This window comes from Zeugodacus cucurbitae, chromosome 2 (genome assembly GCF_028554725.1).
Source record: "Zeugodacus cucurbitae isolate PBARC_wt_2022May chromosome 2, idZeuCucr1.2, whole genome shotgun sequence".
In the NCBI taxonomy this organism is placed as follows: Eukaryota; Metazoa; Arthropoda; class Insecta; order Diptera; family Tephritidae; genus Zeugodacus; species Zeugodacus cucurbitae.
Genome location: NC_071667.1, coordinates 16,973,833 through 17,001,329, shown reverse-complemented (window position 1 = coordinate 17,001,329; position 27,497 = coordinate 16,973,833). Strand labels below are relative to the sequence as shown.

Below are 27,497 nucleotides of genomic sequence, written 5' to 3'. Positions count from 1 at the left end.
TTCATCACTAAAGTAAGGTGAAGACTACGATCGAGATGAATTGACGAATTCGAAGAAGTCATGAAGAAGTTTTACATTCAAAATTGGAAATAAACAGCAAAGGACCAATCTATCTACTATCTGTAGGTCACATGACAGCAGACCAAAGCTTATAAGGACTATTAGCGCCAAAAGATGATGATGATGATATATCGCTATATAGCAGATCTGCGGGTTTCAAACTAAACAAATCATCAGATATTCTATTTTTTCGTTTTTATAACGTTCGACAAGAAGACGCTAGTATATTTGTTATTTTTATACTCTCGCAACAAAAGTTGCTAAGAGAGTATTATAGTTTTGCCCACATAACGGTTGTTTGTATGTCCTAAAACTAAACGAATTAGATATAAGGTTATATATACCAAAGTGATCAGGGTGACGAGTAAAGTTCAAATCCGGATGTCTGTGTGTCCGCCCGTCTGTCCGTCCGTGCAAGCTGTAACTTGAGTAAAAATTGAGATATCTTAATGAAACTTGGAATACATGTTCCTTGGCACCATAAGAAGATGGGCGAAATCGGACCACTGCCACGCCCTCAAAATGGCGAAACCCAAAACACATAAAGTGCCATAACTAAGCCATAAATAAAGCTATAGAAATAAAATTTGGTACAAAGGATTTTTCTATGAAGGGGCATATTTAAATGTAATTCTTTTGTACATATCTCGTAAACTACGAAAGCTATATTAACGAAATTCTCAGGAGTCGTTTTTTTCAGGCATTTCCTTATATAGTCCAAAAATGTAGGATATCGGATTATAACCACGCCCACCTCCCATACAAAGGTTTTATTGAAACGACTAAACTACTTTAATTCAGTAAGGGAAAACACCAGAAACCTTAAATTTCATTATAAAGAAGGTACACAAGGGCTCCACACAAATTGGTATACAAAATTTGAAGTGGGTGTGGCTCCGCCCACTTATGGGTCAAAAACCATATCTCCGAAACTACTCGACGAATATCAATAAAATGTGTAATATTTTCCTTGCATCGCAATGATATGTTGTAAAAATAGCCCAAATCGGTTCATAACCACGCCTACTTCCCATATATCCCAGAAGTTTGAAGTCGATCTGAATCGTTTATTTTACAATATATAAAGTAAGCACTAGTGAAGATATCGGAACAGAACTGTGCGTAAATACTGCATTTATAGTGTGGCAGCCCCTTTCTAAAAATCGCCGAAATCGGACCATAGGTTTTCAAGGCCCCATATATCGAACATGAGGACCTCGGTGCTTCTAACCTAATATTAGGGTTTCGAACTTTCCATGGACTTTATACTGAAGAGAAATGTCAAAATAGCGGAAAAAATATGGCGTCGTTTACTGTCCTTATCGGTCTAATTTTGTAGCGAACGAATGTACGCTAAAACGAAAATTTATAGATATTTATCAAAAGCGAGACCTATTTTTAACCAAAAAAGACAAATAGTAAAAATCTTGAGAAATATTGAAAACAAAAAAACTTGAGGATAAGAAACAAATTAATTTGAATTATAGTGTTTTAGATATATTTTTAACAATTTCTGCTTTATTTTTATACTCTCGCAACAAAAGTTGCTAAGAGAGTATTATAGTTTTGTTCACGTAACGGTTGTTTGTAAGTCATAAAACTAAACGAGTTAGATATAGGGTTATATATATATCAAAATAATCAGGGTGACGAGACGAGTCAAATCCGAATGTCTGTCTGTCTGTCCGTTCGTCCGTCTGTCCGTGCAACGGATAACTTGAGTAAAAATTGAGATATCTTAACGAAACTTGGAACACGTATTCCTTGGCACCCTGAAGAGGTTGCTTTCGAAAATGGGCAAAATCGGACCATTGATAGGCCCACAAAATGGCGAAAACCAAAAACTTATAAGGTGTCATAACTTAGCCATAAATAAAGTTATGAAAATAAAATTTGGAACATAGGATCGTATTAGGGAGGGACACATTTAGATGTAATTATTTTGGAAAAGTGGGCGTTACCCCGCCCTCAAATAGGTTTTATGTATATAACTCGCAAACTAATAAATATATATAAACCAAACTTTATGCAGTCGTTTATTTTAGCCGTTTCCTTATACAGTCCAAAAATGAAAGAAATCGGATAATAACCACGCTCACCTCCCATACAAAGGTTAGGTTGAAAATAACTAAAAGTGAGTTAACTCACTAACGAGAAACGTCAGAAACACTAAATTTTACAGAAGAAATAGCAGAAGGAAGCTGCACTCAGATTTTTTTACAAAATGAAAAATGGGCTTGGCATCTCCCACTTATGGGTCAAAAACCATATCTCAGGAACTACTCGACCGATTTCAATGAAATTCGGTATATAATACTTTCTTGACACCCTGATGACACATGTGAACAATGGGTGAAATCGGTTCATAACCACGACAACTTCCCATATAACTCAATTTTGAATTCCATCTGATTCCTTCAAATTTATAATGTATACATAAGGAACCAATGAAGATAGCGGAATAAAACTTTACACAAATAGTACATATCATCTCTGGCTTCACTTGAGAAAAAATTGTCGAAAACGGACTATATCTTTTCAAGGCCCCTGTTTTCGAACATGTTGAACTCCGCGCCTAAGGGTAAATTTTAACCGAAAATATGGATAAATCTCTCTGATAATTTAATGTAATTCAGAGGAAATTGTTAAAATCGGATAATAACATCTCCTAGCTCCCATATACCTAATTATAGGTTTTCAAAAATACGGTGGACTTTAATCTGCATATATGTATTGATTGATATGTGAAATATCTTAGCGAAATCAAGTGAGTGTATAGTCTTGCCTTGCTGGTGAAAATGAATGAAATCGGTTCAGGAATTACCTCAGCCCTCATATCTACATATGACGATTTTCGTTATTCTATTAAACTTTATGCCGAATTTATGGGTAAATTTGTGTGTTATCTTAATAAAATTTCTTCAATAAATTGCGAGAGTATAAAATGTTCGGTTGCACCCGCACGTAGCCTTTCCTTACTTGTTGAATTTATAACCATTACTTACACTGAGTGAAATGTCCGCTTATAAAGCTAAAATTAATAGAGCAAAGTGAAAATTCTAACAGAGCAGTTAATGTACCGTAAGACCACTATTTAATATATAAGCCAACATTTATATAATAGCCGCCATGTTTTAAGAGGCATATAAAAAGTAGCATAAAATACATAAATATGTACATGGCATATGCAAACTTTTATATGAGCAAGGCATATGCTTTTAACATCAAAAGGGAAATGAAACTTTTGCTAAATAAATTGTATGCTCAGCTTGTTGCTTCAAGTAATACAATTTTGTTTTATGCCTATTCACCAATAACAATAAATTTTCATTTTTACGCGTTAACAGTCTTAAGACGCGCCATATATGCTGCGAAGCCCATCATAACGTAACGTAATTTCGTGAAACTTTGGCGTATGTGACGCACGCCGCTAACGCTCGCACATAACCAGAAATCGTAAATATAAAATCAAGCAACAAGCATTTTATTCCCCATATGTGGCATGCAACAGCCACAAAACTTACATCCTTACGTAAATGATAAGTATGTAACGGGTGATTTTTTTGAGGTTAGGATTTTCATGCATTAGTATTTGACAGATCACGTGGGATTTCAGACATGGTGTCAAAGAGAAAGATGCTCAGTATGCTTTGACATTTCATCATGAATAGACTTACTAACGAGCAACGCTTGCAAATCATTGAATTTTATTACCAAAATCAGTGTTCGGTTCGAAATGTGTTTATCGACAAATTTTGTTCAGCGATGAGGCTCATTTCTGGTTGAATGGCTACGTAAATAAGCAAAATTGCCGCATTTGGGGTGAAGAGCAACCAGAAGCCGTTCAAGAACTGCCCATGCATCCCGAAAAATGCACTGTTTGGTGTGGTTTGTACGCTGGTGGAATCATTGGACCGTATTTTTTCAAAGATGCTGTTGGACGCAACGTTACGGTGAATGGCGATCGCTATCGTTCGATGCTAACAAACTTTTTGTTGCCAAAAATGGAAGCACTGAACTTGGTTGACATGTGGTTTCAACAAGATGGCGCTACATGCCACACAGCTCGCGATTCTATGGCCATTTTGAGGGAAAACTTCGGAGAACAATTCATCTCAAGAAATGGACCCGTAAGTTGGCCACCAAGATCATGCGATTTAACGCCTTTAGACTATTTTTTGTGGGGCTACGTCAAGTCTAAAGTCTACAGAAATAAGCCAGCAACTATTCCAGCTTTGGAAGACAACATTTCCGAAGAAATTCGGGCTATTCCGGCCGAAATGCTCGAAAAAGTTGCCCAAAATTGGACTTTCCGAATGGACCACCTAAGACGCAGCCGCGGTCAACATTTAAATGAAATTATCTTCAAAAAGTAAATGTCATGAACCAATCTAACGAAAAATCAATCAAATTTTATGCGTTTTTTTTTTTAAAAAGTTATCAAGCTCTTAAAAAATCACCCTTTAGAATAACGAAAATCGTCCTATATAGTGTATGAGGGCTGAGGTAATTCCTGAACCGATTTCATTAATTTTCACCAGCTATGTACATAGTGTACTAATAAAACTATACACGCACTTAATTTGGCAAAGATATAGTATCTCACATATTAACCAATACATATATGTAGATTAAAGCCCACTGTATTTTTGAAAAACCTATAATTAGGTACATGGGAGCTAGGAGATGTTATTATCCGATTTTAATAATTTTTGGAACAGAGACACACTATTAGAAGAAAACAATTTACTCTGAATTACATTAAATTATCTAAGAGATTTACCAACACTTTCGGTTAAAATTTACCCTTAGGCGCTGAGTTCAACATGTCCGATATCTAGGGTCTTGAAAAGTTATAGTCCGTTTTCGACAATTTTTTCTCAAGTGAAGCCAGAGATGATATGTACTATTTGTGTAAAGTTTAATTCCGCTATCTTCATTGGTTCCTTATGTATACATTATAAAGTGAACGATTCAGATGGAGTTCAAAATTGAGTTATATGGGAAGTTGTCGTGGTTATGAACCGATTTCATCCATTTTTTACATGTGTCATCAAGGTGCCAAGAAAGTATGATATACCGAATTTCATTGAAATCGGTCGAGTAGTTCCTGCGATATGGTTTTTGACCCATAAGTGGGAGATGCCACGCCCATTTTTCATTTTGTAAAAAAATCTGAGTGCAACTTCCTTCTGTTATTTCTTATGTGAAATTTAGTGTTTCTGACGTTTCTCGTTAGTGAGTTAACCCACTTTTAGTCATTTTCAACCTAACTTTTGTATGGGAGGTGGGCGTGGTTATTATCCGATTTCTTTCATTTTTGGACTGTATGAGGAAACGGCTGAAAGACATAACTGCAGAGAGTTTGGTTTATATAGCTTTATTGGTTTGCAAGTTACATACAAAAAACCTATTTGAGGGCGGGGTCACGCCCACTTTTCCAAAAAAATTACATCCAAATGTGCCCCTCCCTAATACGATCCTATGTTCCAAATTTTATTTTCATAATCTTATTTATGGCTTAGTTATGACACTTTATAAGTTTTTGGTTTTCGCCATTTTGTGGGCGTGGCAATGGTCCGATCTTGCCCATTTTCGAAAGCAATCTCCTCAGGGTGCCAAGGAATACGTGTTCCAAGTTTCGTTAAGATATCTCAATTTTTACTCAAGTTATCCGTTGCACGGACAGACGGACGGACGGACGGACGGACGGACGGACAGACAGACATTCGGATTTTGACTCACCCTGATCAGTTTGATATATATAACTCTATATCTAACTCGTTTAATTTTATGACTTACAAACAACCGTTAGGTGAACAAAACTATAATACTCTCTTTAGCAACTTTTGTTGCGAGAGTATAAAAATACATATATGTAGTATATCTAACCGCACAATTATTTAGTTCCTTATCAGCAACCACACATTTCATTACAGTAATAAAAGACTTGTTTGGTTCAATCTTGTATCATTGGTAATGTGAATCATTTACTCGATATATACATATGTATGTCGACAGGTTTGTGCTTTTCGGATGTTACTCGCAACCCGACAATGCGAAAAAGGAAGCAACAAGTTGAACTTACATGTAATATGTATGTACATATGTATATGTATATAGATATGAAAGAAATGACGAAGTACAAAAAAAGTCAATGTCTCTGAAAGAAAAGTCTATAAAATTAATGTTCATTATATATGCCACGATATGTGGATATAGATTCACACATTTACATATTTATATTTATATCACAAGCATAATATATACATATCAGTATGTACATCTAAAGCACATAGCTCCCTACCAAGAGCCACGTGCTTGTTTAACTTCATAAAAGCAAAGTGTTTGCGATGGATAATTTCACGCTGAGCTTGCTTGCTGCTTTAGAGTTGCCTAAAAAATATACGAGTATACCAAAATAGAAACAATTGAGCTATTGAAGTATTGATCCCTTTATACAGCCACTCGTGCCGCACATTTTCATATGACAAATCATTAGCCGTTAATGCTTGTGGCCAATTTTTGTGGGTCAACAGTTCGGAAAACAATTTCATTGTGCGAGAGCGAGTGACAGTTTGAGTGACATAACGAATAATCCCAGTTGTCTGATTTAGACTGACGCCAGGAAACAAAACAAAAAAAGTGATAAAAAGTAGGTTTCTCTTACATTCAATACGCATGGCTTGTGGCTTATTTATACAGTTACATTTGTTTATGTGTAACTGTAAGCAAAGCTCAGCCCCCAATAATTGTCACTATGACGGAGTGTGAGAGTGGAGATGGTAGAACGTTTGTTTGCTTGGTAGAAGTATCTGGCAGTGTTTGCGAGAGCGAGCGGCAGCTGCTCGTGTGTATTGCTATGGAAACATTCTCATATCAGTCTGTTTCTGATTGATTATAAACGATTTTTATTTTTTTTTTTTATAATTTTCCACATCACTGATTTCGTAGCCATTCACTGCACTAAATTTAATGTGAAGCATCTACTTAATGTTTGGTTTAGTTACTGATTATTTCAGTACTATAATTTATGGTAAATATTTGTAAGTTAAACAAGTAAAAACTAATAGCTAAAACTCTCTTAAAAGAAGGGGAAAGGTAGGAGAGGAAGTCTTCTGTGGAAACTCTCAATTAACTCCAGTTTTCGGCTGCCAGACCATTGCAGCGTCTTTCAGGCAGAGGTGGCTGCCATTAAGGTAGCAGAAGACATACTGCTCCGAAGTGCAGCCTACTTCGTGTGTATTCACTCCGACAGCAGAGCGCCAATACTGACATTGGATTCGATGTCAGTACAATCTAAGCTAGTTAGGGAGTGTCCAACATCTTTATCAGTAGCTTGGAACTATTTTGCAATCCGACTTGTGTGGGTACCCCGTCATCGCAAAATCGCTGGAGTGGAAGCGGTGTCAACTTGCGCTAGATGTAATCAACCGTTTACTTAATAAATCCTTAGTGTCAGGTTGAAATTCTTGAAATTATAGAAATCAGTAACATATGATCTAAACTTTTATCGAAAAAATTTGAACCAATCAAGAATATCTTTAAAAACCAATTTCGAGTAACATGCACATAATTATACGAATTCCCCTTTATGGCTAGGTTGCTAACTTGATGATTACATTAAATCTTAAGCATTTTCCATTACAAAATTAAAGAAGGCAACCAAGTCAGAGTGTAAAATTGCATTATCTTTCAGCTTAATGCTTATGTTCTTAACCTAATCAAACTGAGTAAAAAATATTGCCTGTTTCTTTTGCTATTCACGTGATATTAAAAATATATATCTTCTTTATTGTGCTCCTCTATTTTTTAGTTTAATATATGCACATTCGTTTAAAGAAAAGGCTTGTAGGAATACTTCAATTTTCAATTCAAAATTTTAAAGTAGCTTAAGCCAAGTTAGTTATTTTGAGTTCTAGAAAAAATCCCATTATCCTATTATGCATTATTTAGAAAATCCACAAAAATATTTAGAATTTGTGAACTAATCTTATGAAAAAAATATTAAAGTTTCTCGGATAAGCTTTTATCGAAACTAAATCTCTCTCGTTTTCAACAAATTCCTACGAGGTCCTCTGAATTTGTGAAAAATTTACATATGTAATGCCATAAATTGCTGCTTGTTTGTACGCGAAATTGCCGCTTGCTATGCGTCTGCCAAATATACATACATACATACATACATTTTTACAGAACGAGCATTGCCCACTCTCTCGTGTAATTTTTGTTTTTTTAATTTGCCTTTCAAAGCGCGCTGGAATATATATGTAGTATGCGAAAAAAAGTAAAAGACGTGCACTGCAAACATGCCATAGGCTGATAAATCACGTTTTCACTTACAGCCTCGCGTTAGGCGCTTATTTATTTCCATAACGTTGACTTTTGACTTTGCATAAACATAAAGGTTTTGTGCGACATTTCTGGCGAAAGCTAATGGTACTGTTGAAAGGAATCTTTATCAATAGAAGTGAAATATGTAAATTATTTTGTTTTTTTATAAAGCCCTCAATTTTATATTATTTTACAATCTATAGTAGCGCAAGTAACGGTTGTTTGATTCTTCATGAACGTTAGGAAGTAGATTTCAAAATCAAGTCAAAATTTTTCAGCAACATAACATCTACGTATATCGCAAAGCTATACACAAACAATGTAGGAAATGAGCTGGAATATTTTTATTTAATTCCCATCAAATCAGATTAAAAAATTCAACTTAATTATGATTGATTTATAAAAATTGTATATATTATTGTTAGATTTTAGAAAAACATATCGAAATTATTTCTAAAATGGAGCCAGTTTAATTGAAATTGAAATATTATATTATTTGAATTTTCTATGTGTTGAAAATATTTACTTCAAATAAAAGTCAAATTCTCCACAAGAAAAGTTTAGATTCTATGTCTCAGTCAGATGCCTAGCTGGATTATCACAGCATACTCTTATATTTATATATATTCATAGCCATAATAACCACGCGCAAGCAGCCAAAACTATTATAAGCTAATCGCACAGTTGGGAAAATTTAGCAGCAGCAGTTTGAATGCTTTCATAGAAAATTTAATGTGAAAAGCTGTCAGTGGCACTTGCAAATTCAGCGCAGGATATGCGGTCACGCGTCCGTCAGCCAAACGGCACAAAAAGTGTGAGTGCCATCATCATATTCCATAAACGTAACGGTTTATTTACATACATTACATAAGTGGTATATTCGAATACCTGTAAATGTGCACCTAAGAAATATGAACATATTTATACTTAGACCATACTACTCAGTTATGCTAATGTTAGATAAAATCTCCAGTCGCAGTTTAGCTGAATTTATGTTGATTGCAGTACAAACGACTTCATAGTTTACAACTGATTATAACAGACTCAAAGTAGTTGAAAACACTACCTGCAAAAATGGCTCCATTGAGCCATTTTTTAGTAGTGCACATCTCTTTAAATCTAATCAATATTACCAAGGTGTATTAAAACAATTTTGAAGTCGTAGATAATTTCGTATACCTAGGAACCAGCATCGACAACACCAACAATGTCAGCCTAGAAATCCAACGCAGGATAATTCTTGCCAACAGGTGCTTCTTTGGGCTGAGTAGGCAATTGAAAAGTAAAGTTCTCTCTCGACGAACCAAAATCAAACTCTACAAGTCGCTCATTATTCCCGTCCTGATGTATGACGATGAAAACATCCGATGAGACGACTCTTGGGGTTTTCGAGAGAAAGGTTTTGCGCAACATTTATGGTCGTCTGAATATTGGCAACGACGAATACCGCAGACGATGGAATGATGAGCTGTACGAGTTAGGTCATGTTGTCCGAGTGGACGAAAACACTCCGGCTTTGATGCAGTACCCGCCGGGTAAAGCAGAGGAAGAGAAATGCCTCCATTCCGTTGGAAAGATCAGATGGAGAGCGACCTGGCTTCACTTGGGATTTCCAACTGGCATCGAATTGCGAGGGAAAGAGAAGAATGACGCGCTATTATCGATTCGGCTATAATCGAAAAATTGCCAGAAGAACCAGAACGCATGCTCACAGAAAATTCTAACCTAAGTATATGGAGAATATTTTGAAGAATGCAGAAGAGTTATTTTGTTACCCGAAATACTAATGGAGTACGAACCCCAACTGGATGCCTAAATGCAACGAATTGAATAGTTGGACAATGTTTTTCGAGTTTAAATGTCTTTTTAATATATTATCTGCCGAACCGAACGTATGTTTCAGTAACTTAATAAGCATGAGAACTTCTTGACTTAAAAAAGGCAAAATATAAATACAGTTTACTTAAACAGAACGGAAGCGGATTTATAACCTGCAAATACCTGTCATTACAACTGGTTTCCCTCAAAAGTATTAGGAAATTTAATATGCTGCTTTATAAGAGCCTCTTTAATAATATTCCTTTGTACACCGACAATTTCGCTTAAGCGTGGAAATTGCATTGTCACTTTACGCAAATATGAATAGTAGAATTTATGAAGATTTACATACAAATTATTGAGAATGATGTTGTTGAGCACATTGAGCGAAGCAACGATGACAACAATTGAGTGGACTTGCCGGTAGCTGCGCAAATGCTGTACTTGTTAACAATTTCAAGCTTCACTGCAAGGCTTTTGCTACTTCTTCCTTGTTTACTCTCCATATTTAGACAGATATACTCATATAGTTTTCAACACAATTACTGTTATATGCTGCTTTATAATTCACCTTTATTTTGGTAAATTAGTATAAACAGACCTGTGTGTGTGTGTGTGTGCCGTATAGTGTCGCTCTCTCATTAAATTTAATGAGGAAGCTTACCTTTTTTATGCGCCACTTAATTTACCTAAATTCCTTCATACTTCGCTGTTTTGTCCACACAAATTTTCCAACATCCGTTGGCTAAATCATTGCTTGAAAAGTAAGCGCTGTGCAGGAAATCATATTTCCAAAACAAAAACAACAGCAACAACAAACCATGTGCCCTGCTTTAAAGGAGATTGCTTTAAAAAGTTTTTGAATTATAAATTTAGTAAATAATTTAGTGAATATTTTTAGTCGCTGCTTTTGCGCCGCTTCCGGTGGTCTGGCACGGCACAAATTGCTTAAAGTTTTATAACTTTGGCGTAAATCATGTTTGCGCGCTACAATGTATATGCTTACACAAATACATACAATAATCTCTGCAGAAAGCAGAGTTTTTAGCTTATTCGCGGAAGTGATGGCATTGAAATGAGTGAGGAGTATGCGCCGTGTAACAGGTGGGATTCCCAATAAGTCGGCTATTCGGAAAGTGTGCGACACTGTTATTGCCGCTGAATGTAAATCTGTGTTAAGTTTATTATTAATGGGAAGTCAAATGTGAATGAGAACGAAATTTCTACGAAATTTAAATTCAGCAGAATGTAAAGCTTAGAAATTTAAAAAATATTAGCAGTTGATTCAGCCAAAGAAATTATAAAATATTTATGATTAACCCACAATTGAATAAAAACCTCATTTTATATAGATCTCAAAACACTTTTTTTTCAATTTTAAAAATTTCATACTAAAATCTTGCAAACATATTTTATTATCGAAAAAACAAAAAAAAAAAAAATAAATAAATACAAATTTACATTGATTTATTGGTCGTTTGAGAATAATTGATAAACATTAACTGCAACTCCCTTGAAGGCAGTTAGTGGTTTACCATAATGTGAAATATGTGAACTGAAATGTATAAAATTATCCCATTATTTATAAATCTACACACAAAGTTGTCACACTCAACTATTAATAACGACCCAACCCAATTGCGACACCCTGTTTACATTCACTTACAACTGTGCTAACACACAAAAACTGTTGTTTTCCATTTAATCGCATAATAAATATGCATTTGTGGAATTAATTAGCATTTTATTTCCACTTATAGAAATCAGCACCACATGGCGTATGAGTGACATTATTATTTGGTACACATGTTATACGCAAATTATGCAGCTGAATCTAATAATTTGTTCATTCGAGGGAACATGTGCGGAAAAGTACATAAACAACAAAATATATTTATGTATGTATATTTGAGTAAACTATTTAATAAAATTAATGAAATAAATGATTCCATATATGCAATTAGTGGCAAAACGGTTATATACGGTTGTTTACAATTGGCTTCCGCGTATTTGAGTAATTTCTGCAAATAAAAACTAATAACACAAAATAACTAGTTTTTTATTAATTGAGAGAATTTAATTAAAAACAAGTAAGGAAAGGCTAAGTACGGGTGCAACCGAACATTTGATACTCTTTAGCAATTTATTGCTATATTTTTATTAAGAAAACACACAATTTGACCCATATATTCGGCATAAATATATTTCACATATTAACCGATTTATAAACTACTGATTTCTTCACTGCACTGAGTTCTTCATATTCGATATTCGGGGCATTGAAAAGTTATACAGTACGAACTCGGTAATCGCAACTAATAGAAATCTAGGTAGTTGCACTTATTGAGTTTGTTGCACCCAACGAGGAAAAATATATAACAAGAAATATGAAAATGAAAATCGTTTTATGATATACAAAGCTTATTTTTTTATTAAAAATTTTATTTTTTAAACATATCGGGTATTGTTGTCTGCACTTTCTTCTTATTAAGTGTTTTTATTATAGCTCTTTCACGAAGCTCCTTCAGAAATATAATATCTTTTATTGGAATATCGTTTTCCTCAGCCCACTGAATGCATGTGTTAAAAGATTACATAGCAACTGATCCTTTTATTTTAGGAGGTGGAATAACATCCGCTTCGCTATCATCAGAATTTTCAATTTCTACGGCTTCTTTATCCACTTCTTGATAAGCAACACTTTCCATTCATTTAGCTCTTCAATTGTGAACGAATCATTTGGTGCAAGTTCTTGGAGCATTGATACAAGGATTGCGCGTTCATTTTCAATTTCTCTTTTTAGAACGCTGAGAGGAATAGCGTCCTCTTCACTCCACTCAACATCAGGTTTCATTAAAATATTCCAGCACTTGCGAATGGAGCTTGCTGATACTTTTTCAAATGAACTTACAAGAAGACAGATAGCATGTCTTAAGTTGAATTCCTTTATTTTTTCCTCCAGATGAGTGGTTTTATTCCCTATGAAATGCTCCAAAAGACCTTTTTTGTAATAGACTTTCGTTAAGTTAATAACGTTTTGGTCCATTGGTTGGAGAATCGCGGTACAGTTAGGTGGAAGACACATAACGGTTATCATTCCATAATCACTTTTCATTTCATTGTATTGAGGATGACACGGGGCGTTATCCAAGACCAATAGGGCTTTTTTGGGAAGTCCCTTGGATTCTAGAATATAATTTTAAACAAAAATTCAATACATTTCGTATTTCTCACCTCAGAAACAAACTTATGATGAAACCAGTCTTCGAAAAACAAATTAGTCATCCACGAGTTCTTGTTAGCCTTGTAGACAACGGGCATTTTTTGAAAATTTTTGAATGCTCTAGGGTTTTTTGCTTTTCCAATGACATAGAGCTTAACTTTGTGCTTATCGAAGCATATGTGCATGCGAGAAATGTTATTCTTTCCTTACTAACTTTTCGACCAGGAGCAGATGATTCCTTGAAGCTCACCAACGTTTTATCTGGTATCTGCCTGAAAAACAATCCGAACTCGTCGGCATTGTAAATTTGTTCTGCAGAAAGATCAAGCTCCTTGATTTTATTTCTAAAACGTATTACAAATGGGCCGACGGACGCTGTCTTATTGGAAAGCTTCTCTCCACAAATTTTCAAGTGGCGGAGGCCATATCGCTTTTTGAAATTAGATACCCAACCATTACTTGCATGAAAACATCCTGTCTTTTCTCTTATTTTCTCATGGAGCTTGCGAGCTTTTGCTTTGACGATACCGACGGATATAGACACATTTTCACTCCTTTGTTTCAAAAACCACTTGTAGAGAGCATTTTCCATTCTTGAGTATTCACAAGATTTTAAGGTTTGCCGTTTTCCTGGCCCAGCTTCCATATTTGTGGCATATTTAAGTATACAAGCTTTTTTCTTCTTTATTCTCGTTCTTGTCGACTTGTGAACTTTATAATCAATACAAAGAGCTTTTGTCGATACACCTCTTTCTAGTTAATCAAAATTTCAGTTTTTTCTTTAATTGTTAGTTTTATTATTTTTTTTGTGACTACCATGACTTTTACACATAAAACACTACTGGCGTGTTGCTAAATAAACTGATAATGAAAGTCATTTGTTGATAATTGCTCTTAACGCACACAAAAAACAGCAAAGTCGACAGAGCAACGGTAAAATAACGATCAGTTTGTGAATACATAACAAAAAAAATGCCATAAGAAGAAACCGACAAAGAAAGAATTGAAGCAAAACATATTTAGATGTAAAGTTGCAGTTATTGAGGTCAATATTTTTGAGTAGTTGCACTTATAAAGGTTACAATGCTATGTTTTATAGTGTTGCATGAATCGAGGAGTTGCGTGTACCGAGGGTTGCGGTTACCGAGTTTATACTGTAGTCCGATTTCGAAAACTTTTTCACATGTGATGCCACAGATCATATACAGTATTTGTGTAAAGTGGTTATTATCCGATTGTATGTTTATGGTGTGTAATGGGGTCCGTAAGGGAAGTGACTGCAGAAAGTTTGGTTGATATAGCTTTATTGGTTTGCGAAATATTATCAAAAAACTTACTACGGGACGGGGCCACGATCACTTTAAAAAAAAAAAATTACATACAGATATGCCCCTTCCTAATGCGATCCTTTATACCAATTTTTTTTTATTTTATTTTATATTTTTAAAGCTTTTTATGGCTTAGTATAAAAAGACGGAGAACACAGTTTTCGACTGATTACTACATAATTTGAAACGGTGGTAGCCGTATATTAGTATTGTTTTAGTGAAATAAAGATAAATATTTGTATTCATTAAAATTTTTTAGTCTAAAAAAATTGAAAAGTTATTTAAAAATAAAATATTTTTTTTTTATTACGTGTATATTTTTTATATCAACCCCACATGTTTAAATTGCAAAAAATGTTTTATTTTTTTTTTAATAAAACAGCTATCAACATATAACTGTTTACCTTCAGGTGTAAATAAAGTAAACAAACCAAATACAATTTTGACTCAATCAGCTGTGACAAGTGCCAGGCGTAAGCCACCACCAGCAAACACCTGTAGCCATTCTGTTACACCTACACATGCACCGTTACCTTGCTATAATGGAATGCCTCTTATCCATAGTACACATCTGCCTGACAGCTGTAAACATATACATACTTAGTACAACCAGTGAGAAGTTGTAAATTTGTGTACAGATTAACAAATGTTCGCACAAAGCCTTTCTATGAAAGCAATAAGCAAACCGCCAAACGCCCCCTGTGAATATAGCCAAAGTGTCTGTCAAATTCATTGTTATGGTAATATCCGCAAACTCACATACATGTACATGAGCAAATGTACGACACGGCTCCATGATGCGTCAGCTCTTTATTGTTCCACCAGGTAAAATTGAATTTTTGCTGACAATCCTGACCTTTTTTTGCACTATATTAATACTAAACCTTTGCATATACCCGTATATATGTGTGTGTGTACACTTTAGTTTACTTTAGCGCACGTCAATCTTCCACTAGGGCAAGTGAAGTTTGTACTTCTTATATGTAATTTAAATGCAAAAATGTGCGTTTCATTTAAAATAGAAACAAATTTATGACAAAGCAATTTTTATACTGTGGCCTATTATCATAATACGAGTAAATATTTCTGGCATTCAGAGTATACACATTTTAAATTGTCTTCTTCTCTTTCTTGCTTCCCCAATTCTTATGTATTTTTTTGACAAATCATAAGTTAACACAGTTTCCAAAAACTAGTAAACGAGTGACTTCTAATGGATTATAAATAAAATAGACAACTCTAGTAGGAGGCACATTTTAAAAGTTTTTGATCCAATTGATATGTATGTTTACTGAACTACATAATCCGCCAAACTTTACAGAGAAAGAAAATACACCAACAAGGTTCACATGACCACTATTATCCTTAGAAGCAAGTTCGTGGAGAAGATGTGGAAGAGTTAGTAAACGAATTTGGTGGAAGTGATAATTTTTTAGGATAAGCAACTAGACGAAGTAATCATTTAGTTTAGTTTGTAGTTTAATTACATGATTAAATGTACAACTGTAATTATACTCACAAAAATTTAGAGTTCAACTTTTAAGGAAATGATAATCGACAAGTAAGGAAGGGCTAAGTTCGGGTGTAACCGAACATTTTATACTCTCGCAATTTATTTATTTAACTTTATTTATATTAATAATACACAATTTGACCCACATATTCGTCATATATATTGTATAAAGTCCATTGAAAGTTGGAAGCCATAATAGTAGGTTAGAAGCACCGAGGTCCTCGTGTTCGATATATGGGGCATTAAAAACCTATGGTCCGATTTCGGCGATTTTTAGAATGGGGCTGCCACACTATAAACATAGTATTTGTGCAAAGTTCTGCCGACCGATATCTTCACTAGTGCTTACTTTATATATTGTAATGTAACCGATTCGGATCGTCTTTAAAGTTCTGGTATATAGGAAGTAGGCGTGGTTATGAAGCGATTTGGCCTATTTTGACAACATATCATTGGGATGTAAGGAAACTATTACAAACCAAGTTTCATTGAAATCGGGCAAGTAGTTCCTGAGATATGGTTTTTGACCCATAAGTGGGCGACGCCATTCACATTTTCCATTTTGTAAAATAATCTGAGTGTAGCTTCCATCTGCCATTTCTTATGTGAAATTTAGTGTTTCTGACGTTTTTCGTTTGTGAGTTAACCCACTTTCAGTAATTTTCAACCTAACCTTTGTATTAAGAAGTGGCTAAAAAAACGACTGCAGAAAGTTTGGTTTATACAGCTCTATTGGTTTCCGAGATATGTACAAAAACCCTCCCCAAAAAAATTACATCCAAAATGCCCCTTCATAGTGCGATCCTTCATTCCAAATATTATTTCCATAGCTTTATTTATGGCTTAGTTATGACACTTTATGTGTTTTCGGTTTTCGCCATTTTGTGGGCGTGGCAGTGGTCCGATTTTGCGATTTCATTTTCGAGAGCAACCTTCCTATGGTGCCAAGAAATAAGTGTTCCAAGTTTCATCAAGATACCTTAATTTTTGCTCAAGCTACAGCTTGCACAGACGGACGGACGGGCAGACATCCGGATTTGAACTCCACTCTTCACCCTGATCACTTTGGTATATATAACCCTATATCTAACTCGTTTAGTTTTGGGTGTTACAAACAACCGTTATGTGAACAAAACTATAATACTCTCTTTAGCAACTTTGTTGCGAGATTATAAAAATGTATACGTTTCTCTAAGTGATTTCATTTTGTTTATTTCAGATTAAGAGATCATATATTGATTATTGTTGAGTTTTACTTATGCTGAATTGATGGAACATATATATTGAGAGTATACTCTTTAATTGGTGTATCTAAGTAATTACATTTGGATTACTTCACATTACGATTACTAAAATTATATTTTGATTATTGTTGTGTTTTACTTTTGCTGGATTGATGGGAAATACTTAATTGAGAGTACTAATTACTTTTGGATTACTTCATATAACAATTACTAAGATTACATTTTGATTATTGTAGAGCTTTACTTATACTCGCTTAAGAGCCTCTGGTGCCTCTAAGTAATTACATTTTGAGTACTTTAGATAACGATTACAAAGGCTATTATTTTATTACTGTAGAGCTTTACTTTTGCTTGATTGATTGGAAATACTTAATCGTAAGTACTTTAATTGGTGTCTCTAAGTAATGATATTCTGATTACTTCAGATAACGAGTACTATAATTTTAATGAATTACTTGAGCATTACTTTGCGTCTGAAAATATGTTTATATTTTGATTATACCGTAAGGTAATCATAATGTAATGTAAAGAAAATATTATACAACACATAGTTTTTTATTAAAAAAAATTGTTTTCCAATACAATACAAAAAAATACTTCCTAACTGTACCGTTAAAAATATTTCATAATTGTGATGAACTTAGGATAGGTTTACCTTAAAATCTTCAGACAAACTTGGATGTTTTAAGCCCTCCAATGCTTGGAGTATTACAGTTTTGTTCACATAACGGTTGTTTGTAAGTCATAAAACTAAAGGAGTTAGATATAGGGTTATATATATCAAAATGATCAGGATGACGAGACGAGTTGAAATCCGGATGTCTGTCTGTCCGTCCGTCCGTCCGTCCGCTCGTCTGTCCGTGCAACGGCACACTTGGAACACGTATTCCTTGGCACCCTGAGGAGGTTGCTTTCGAAAATGGGCAAAATCGGACCATTGCCACACCCACAAAATGGCGAAAACCAAAAACCTATAAAGTGTTATAACTAAGCCATAAATAAAGGTATAAAAGTAAAATTTGGAATGAAGGATCGCACTAATAAGGGGCATATTTGGATGTAATTTTTTTTGGGGAAGTGGGCGTGGTCCCGCGCCCAAATCGGTTATTTGTATACATCTCGCAAACCAATAAAACTATATAAACCAAACTTTCTGCAGTCGGTTCTCCTACGTACCCCAACACACACCATGAAAATAGTGGAAATCCGATAATAACCGCACCCACCTCCCATACAAAGGTTAGGTTAAAAATGACTAAAAGTGGGTTAACTCTTTAACGAAAAACTTCAGAAACACTAAATTTTACAGAAATAATAGTAGAATGAAGTTGCACTGAGATTTGTTTACAAAATGAAAAATGGGCGTGACATCGCCTACTTATGGGTCAAAAACCATATCTCAGGAACTACTCAATAGATTTCAATGAAATTCGGTATATAATATTTTCTTGACACCCTGATGACACGTGTGAAAAATGGACGAAATCGGTTCACAACCACGACAACTCATTTTTGAATTTCATCTTATTCCTTCACTTTATAATATATAGATAAGGAACCAATGAAGATAGCTAAATAAAACTTTACACAAATACTGTATACGATCTGTGGCATCACTTGTGAAAAAATTGTCGAAATCGGACTATAACTTTTCAATGCCCCAGATATCGAAAATGAAGAACTCAGTGCCCCATGGTAACTTTTCACCGAAATTTCGGTAAATCTCTCAGTTATCTTAAATTAATTCAGAGGATATATATTTCTTCTAATAGTGTGTCTCTGTACCAGAATAGGTTAAAATCGGGTCATAATTTCCCTTATATATGAATATATGAGAATACCTAATTATATTTTCAAAAATACGATGAGCTTAATAGCTTATAAATCGGTTAATATGTGAAATATATTTAAGCCGAGTATATGGGTCAAATTGTGTGTTTTCTTAATAAAAATATAGCAATAAATTGCTAAAGAGTATCAAATGTTCGGTTGCACCCGAACTTAGCCTTTCCTTACTTGTTTTCGTACAGTTTTGTAGCTTTACTTTCTTCTGTTGATATTATATATCCTTGTAATCTAACTCTTTTTATTGGATTCATGCATATAAATCTCGTTATTGAAGTATTTTAAATACTGAGTAAACTCTAAGTACTCTTATACTCCATTAATAGACAAATAAAATCATATATAAATACTCATGTTCACTCAAATCCACATAATAACACATTTTCTCCTATCGCTCCCATTCGCTACTCTTTCACTTTATGCTTTAGCGGCGTCTTTTTGTTTACATTCACATATTACCGAAACGTGATACGGCATAACGGCCTGCTAATCCACAATCTATAAAATGTATCAATTTTCGTACACTTGTTGTTATTGTTACGCACACAACCAAACGTGAAGCCGGTACTCGCAATCACGCCGAATACTTGTCGTTGCTGTAGATATGGTTTATAATTGGAACTGTAAATGGTGTGGTGTCTTTTAGCATAGGGATAAAAATATTTAGTCACAAATAAATATGTTTGTGTGTGTGTTGGCATTTGTTTACATGGCGAGTGACAATATTCACTTTTTGTACTATTTGGCTGAACAATGAGACCGTGATTTGTTTTTGGCGCTATGAAAGTATGATTTCCTTACTTTATTTTTTTCTGATTTTGATTTATTTGTTTTTACTTTAATATATGTATGTCTATATTTGAGTATATTCCTACACACATGCTTTCATATATAGCTTGTACTCGTGCCAGCGTATTATTTATTTATGATAATTTCATTAGATAATAAATGGTGGGAGATAAGACCACCATTAGCGTCAATAGACTTCGTTACGCTGCATATTGAATTGTTGAATGTGTGAATGAATTTTTGCAATGCGACACCTATGCTTAATCATATTCATTTCCGATTTCATATGCATTTTATTTATTGCTATAATTTTATTTGTTTTTGCAGATAAGCGCTTCAACGAAACGCTCGATTTATTTACTCTGGTAATACAAATGAATTGAAGCGTATAAATGCCTTTATGATTAGTATGCCACACGCCACAGTTATTAGCATTGCAAATCTAATAAAAAACATAAATGCAGTTTCTAATTTGAAATGTGTCAACATTTGTGGTGAACTACTGGTTAATTAATGACAGTGTTTGTTATAATTTCATATTATATATACTATACTCTATATTGCAGATGGGCGAAATCGGACCACTGCCATGCCCGCAAAATGGCGAAAATAGAAAGCATTTAATGTGCCATAACTAAGCCATAAATAAGGCTATAAAAGTAAAATTTGTTACAAGGGATCGCACTATGAAGGGGTATATTTAGATGTAATACTTTTTGAAAAGTGGGCGTGGCTCCGCCCCCAAATAGGTTTTTTGTACATATCTCGCAAACCAATAAAGCTATATAATCGGATAATAACCACGCCTACCTTCCATACAAACTTTATGTTGAAAATTACTAAAAGTTCGTTAACTAACTAACGAAAAACATCAAAAACGCTAAATTTTACAGAAGAAATCGCAGAAAGGACCTGCAATCAGATTTTTTGAAAAATGAAAAATGGACGTGGTTTCGTCTACTTATCGGTCAAGACCCATATCTCAGAAATTACTCGATCGATTCCAATCTCGGTATCTAATTCCTTTACTTTATAATATATAAATCAAGAACCAATAAAGTCAAATTAATACAATTTTTCACAAATAATGTGTGTGAGGTTTGCTATAACTTGTGGAAAAATTGACGAAATTGGACTATAACTTCTCAAGGCCCTGGATATTAAATATGAAAAACTCAGTGTTTTGGAGTATTTCTCAGATATTTTAATTAAATATCTCCTATGGGTCATATCTCAGAAACTACTTCACCAATTTCAATGAAATTCGGTAAATAATACTTTATTGACATCCCGATGACACGGATGAAAAATTGTCGAAATCGGTTTAAAACCACGCCTACTTCCCATATAACTCAATATTGAATTCCATCTGATTCGTTCTCTTTATAATATATACATACATAGGAAATTAATGAGGATAGCGGAATAAAACTTTACAAAAATACTGTATTTGAGCTGTGACATCACTTGTCAAATTGTCGAGATCGGACTATAACTTTTCAAGGCCCCGGATATCGAACATGAAGAACTCAGTGCCTTAGGGTAATTTTTCACCGGAAATATCGGTAAATCACTTAGATATTTTAATGTAATTCAGAGAGAATATTTTTCTTCTAATAGTATGTCTTTGTACCAAAAATGGTTCAAATCGGGTTATAACATCCCCTAGACTCGCATATACCTAATTATGGGTTTTTCAAAAATATGGTGGGATTTATTCCGCATATATCGGTTAATATATGTCTCACATATATTATATTATGACAGGTAGAATTTTAGATTCTATTCTCGATGGAAAGGGTCTGCGCTGGTCGTGCTTAAAGTGTAGACCGACAGATATTGAATTATTTAAAGTTTTTAAACAGGCGCGCAATAATTTTAAAGAAATCGGTCGTGAACTTCAAAACCTTACAGAAAAATTTAAGAATTATGAAGTGTTGTTTCAATCATTTAAATGCCTAAATGATCAAGATGATAATGCTAAGCCTTCATCAAAACGTAAACGTCCGTCTAATGAAGAACCTGCCACTTTGTCCGTAAAAAGTATGTCACCGGTGAAATTAGACCTTATTAATCTCTCATCTCCTTGCCCTCAAGGAGAGAAGCCTTCCTCTTCAAAAGTGCTTAATCCTCCGAAAACAAATAACGATAACCTTAAGCGGAAAACTATTCAGGATCCGCCTCCTATTAACTCTGAGTTTGTGGCAAAAAATTTGGTAGTAATACCTCAACGAAAATCAATTTTCGTTTCGAGATTCGCTTCGGATACCACAATCGAAGATATAAAGTTTTACATCTCGTCGAAATTGAAAATTAACGATATTGATATTGATGTCAGAAAATTTAACTTTAAATACGAAAGAAACATATCTTCTTTCAAGATTGGCGTTTCAGCTGTTAATTTTCAATTGCTACTTGATGAATCATTTTGGCCACCTGGTGCTTTCGTGCGCGGATTCGAGCAAAAGCAACAAAAACAAACTGTAATTGCTCATATTCCAAAAAATGCCGCGGATTCAAAAAACTAATTATAAAAAATTCATTACAAATTCACTATCAAAATGTAAGGGGTTTAAATACAAAATTAAAAGAATTGTATTTGAACAGCACTAATTGTAATTTTAAAGTCATCGCTTTTACTGAAACTTGGCTTAAACCTCATATCTTTGATAACGAAATATTAAATAGTGAATTTCAAATCTTTAGATGCGATCGACTGAACAGAGTCGGGGGGGGGGGGGTGTACTATTTGCTGTGCATTCTTCAATTCCATCTGAAGAAGTAGAAGTTCCTCATGTGGACTTTATTGAATTTAAGTGCATACGAATTTGTATTAATAAATGTTCTATTTATCTAACTTTATCTTATATTCCGCCTCATTCGGACTTATCTGTATATACGCAGCATGCTTCTTTAATAAATAATGTTTTTTCAATTGCTAAGAATACTGATTACATAATTGTTCTAGGCGATTTCAACTTACCGTGTGTATCTTGGAAATCTGTTGACGATTGCATTACCCCTTTTTGCACTCGTTTAAGCTTTAATGAGTTTTTGGAAGAAATGTCTGGGATGGGTCTTAACCAAATTAACTTAATTCCGAACAAGTTTGGTAAATTCTTAGATTTGGTCTATGTTGATAATACTTCAACAGTTTCTGTGGTCCGATCTGATCCTTTAGTTTTGCCAGAGGACTCTTATCACCCTGCCTTGGAAATTAATATCGAAATCATAGACGAATTACTTGTATGCAACAAACAGGACCTTTGTTCTCGGTTCAACTTTGCGAAAGCTAACTTCAAAAAGATTAGTTGTGAACTTTCTAAATTGACTTGGCGTGATTATAGTGGTAATATTGAATTAAATGTATCACATTTTAATGAAACAATTTATAATATTTTTGAAAGATTTGTTCCGAAATATTTTATTATCAAAAGAAAAAGTTCAAATTTGTGGTATTCGAATGAGCTATGTAAATTAAAAAATAAAAAAGCTCGTGCTTTTAAACTTTATAAAAGAACTGGAGCTCTTGTTGACTATTTAAAATATTCTAAATTGCGTCGTCAGTTTGAGGAACTTAACAAAAAATGTTATAAAAACTACATAATCAAAGTAAAAAATAATATTATTCGTAATCCGAAATTGTTTTATGGTTTCGTTAACTCCAAACGCAGGATTTCAAATTTTCCGTCCGCGATGAAATATAATTCAACAATGTCATGTGACAATTACATTATTTCTAATATGTTTGCAGAATTCTTCAAATCCAATTATTGTTCAAACTACCCTATGAATGTGCCATATCATCAAGTGTTATGTCCGAGTACTGTAATTAATACACCAATTATTTCTGAAACAGATGTCTTAAATTATTTAGTTACGTTAAAAGATTCGTTTAAATATGGCCCTGATATGATTCCCTCAAGCTTTCTTAAAAATTGCGCAAAACATATCTATTTGCCCTTAACTAAGCTTTTTAACCTATCTCTTAAACAAGGTATTTTTCCGTCAATGTGGAAAAACTATTTTATATTACCTTTGCATAAAAGTGGAGTTAGATCATCTGTTGAGAACTATAGGGGGATAGCTAAAATGTCAGCTATACCCAAACTTTTTGAAGCTATTGTCACTGACCAAATAACTTTCTTAATCTCTCCTTTAATTTCATTCTCTCAGCATGGATTTTGTAAAGGGAAATCTACAGTAACTAACTTGCTTGAATTTGTAAACCATGTGTCAATGGGTTTTAGGGATAATAAGAATACTGATGTTATATATACAGACTTTAGTAAAGCATTCGATAGAATAAACCACTCAATTCTTTTGCAAAAACTGAATCTTCTTGGTTTTCAACCAAGACTTCTTGAATGAGTATCCTCATATCTTACTAACAGAAAACAACAAGTTTTATTTAATAATACTTTATCCGATTCAATTAGTGTCACTTCAGGGGTTCCACAGGGTAGTCATCTCGGCCCGATTCTGTTCTTGTTGTTCATCAATGATATACCTTCAGTAATTAAATTTTCAGAAATTTTATTATATGCGGATGATGTAAAACTTTTTAAATCATATACTTCTCATAACGAAAGGACTGAGTTGCAATCGGATTTAAATAATTTAGTTACTTGGTGTCACAAAAATGATATGCCACTGAATCTTAAAAAATGTAAAACGATGTGCTTTTCCCGTAGAACTGTTGATCTTTCCCCCTATATAATAAATAACTTCAGTTTAGAGCAAGTTTTTAGCTTTGTTGATTTAGGAGTTAATATGGACCCTAAACTAAATTTTAATTCTCATGTAAATTCAATTGTCTTAAAAGCTAAAGGTGCTCTTAGCTTTGTTAAACGTTGGTCTAAAGAATTTAGTGATCCGTATATTACTAAAATTCTTTTTACAACATTGGTAAGGCCTATATTGGAGTATGGTTCTGTGGTATGGAATCCTAGCTATCAATCCCATTCTGATAAGCTTGAGTCCGTTCAAAAACAATTTTTACTTTTTGCTTTAGGCCACTTACATTGGGATTCAAGATTGAATCTTCCCCCGCATACTAGTCGTTTAAAACTTATAAGTCTTCCCACACTCACTAGTCGCAGAGAAATGCTAGGTATAATTTTTCTAGTAAAACTTCTGAATGGTTTAGTTTGTAGCTCATTCCTTTTGTCTGATATTAAGTTTAATGTCCCATTGCGTTCATCCAGGCAGTTTAGACCATTATTTCTAAAATCTTCTAGAACAAATTTTGAGTTAAATGAACCATTCTGCCGAATATGTCATGATTTTAATTCACATTCCAGCACATTTGATCCCTCTGACTCAATACTTAGCATCAAAAAAACTATTTTGTCTTCTCTTAATAAGTAATATTCAGAAATTTTTAACTTTTTGTTTTTATATATTTTTAAATCTCAGCTGTTGAAATGTTTCTTTATGTAGCTGAGCAGTATGAGAACCGGACGCTTAAAAATCTCTTGCCTTTCTAGACTTGGCAAATTCCGCTCGTATGCGGACTGCGCCCCACGCGTCGGTTGGGCGGGAGGAGGGTAATCGTTTGGGTTAATAATAATAATATCTTTGACAAATTAAGTGAGCGTATAGTCTTGGATATAGTGCATTTTGGTGGTGAAAATTCATGAAATTGGTTCAGGAACTACCTCAGCCCAGTGAAAATAAATTTGTTGAATAAAAATCGATTCAACGCTCTAATGCATAAATATTTAGTTTATTTGGAAAAAATTACCATAGAAAAAAAAAATATTTTCGAAAAAAATAACACTGATTATGGTCATCATTATTTGTAAATTCCACTTCATTTAACACACTCTCCTTTTTATTTAAATCCAAATAAGTCATTAATATTTTCAATCTTATAAAAAAGGCAAAGTAAAAGGTTCAACCCTCATTAATCAATTAATGTTTGTCCAAGTCTCACAAAAAGTTACTGAAAATATGTCTCACTCGGATCAACAAATACTATTCACACAGCAAAAAGTCGAAATATATGAATCTCATACTCTAAGGCGATTTTTTGTTATTATACCACCAAGCGTAGCAATTAAACGAACAAACAAGAATTAAATGTTGCACATGAAGCATTTTATCTTACGCATGCAGTTCAAGGTTCAACATGTCGTATACGTAATATTTCACTTTACATGTGTGCGCATAAAAATTCACTCAAACTTGTATGTTGAGCAAAAATATTTAATCTAACAACAACTTTCGCATATTCTTGTATTATTTATCTTCATTTGCTTGGCATATAAAAAATATTATCATTATATTTTTACTCACATGCACAAAAACAAACAGCCATAGGTCACATTTTCCGCCGTAATGCACGCACAGAATTCCTCTTAGCTGCTGCTGTAGCACTAGTGTTACTTATTGGCCACAAACTCTTTAATATTTAAAGATTTGAATCTGCTACGCTTGCTGTAGCTTATTGCAACTACACTGTGAGTCCTCTGGGTAGTGTGCAGCCACCGGCTACATTAGATTATATGTGTACCTCAGTGAATTTTATTATGCTCAGTTCTCTTCATTTCTTATTTTCTTGCTTTAGTGCTGTCTAGCTATGTTTTATGTATTACAATGTGTTTCTTATTATGCTCATTTATTTTGTTCGCACTTTAATTTTTTTGCCTTGTGTTGGCTATTTATTTTATTCTCTTTTACTTTACGTTTTATTTTTGCTTTTGTTAGTTACTTTTGTTGTGCTTAGCTTAGTAAGACAAAAACTTAGCCGGTTATTTGTGTTTGTTGCGAAGAAAAAGTGGGACTCAGCACATTTGACTTCGCTTTAAGTATGGTTGCGTATGCTTTTAGATGCGGGCAATTAGACTACAGTAATTGTTGTTCATGCGAGCTATGTGCACGTGACAAGAATGCAATGTAATGAAAAATAAATAAACAAATTGTAGTATATAAGGGAGGAGTTGCGAGTTGTTATTGTGAAAAATATAAAAATATTTTGAATTTTTTATAATTTATTTTTTTATGATTGATTTACTTATTATTTTTTTCAGATTTTAACTAAATAAAAATATGCTTAAAATTTATCAACGCCCAAATATATGATTCGGCATAGTCTAGTTTATATATCAATTTAATTGTATTTTTATATTGTCAATTAATTATTCTTTTCCCTTGTTTTACTTATTTTTATTATAGTATTGAAATGTAATTATAGTTTCGTTATATATTATTTTTAAGATATTTTATTCATATTTTCTATTATTCGAAATAATAACTTACTATTTATTTATAATTCTTAAATATTAAAAAGAAAAATAATATTTAAATTAAAATATGTTTTTAATTCGAATTGATTTTTT

At 33.7% G+C, this 27,497-nt stretch overlaps 1 protein-coding gene across 2 annotated transcripts in view; it reads right to left on the bottom strand.

Annotated features, from left to right (window-relative positions):
* The window catches only part of LOC105216636 (soluble guanylate cyclase 88E), a 129,063-nt gene extending 101,983 nt beyond the window's left edge, over positions 1-27,080 (bottom strand). Inside the window, exon 1 of one of the 2 annotated variants that reach the window (XM_054226172.1) lies at positions 26,455-27,080. The gene's annotated coding sequence lies outside the window, so the exon portion shown is untranslated. The remainder of the gene's footprint in view (positions 1-26,454) is intronic. The other variant, XM_054226171.1, reaches the window with a different exon arrangement.
* Positions 27,081-27,497: the final 417 nt, after the last annotated feature.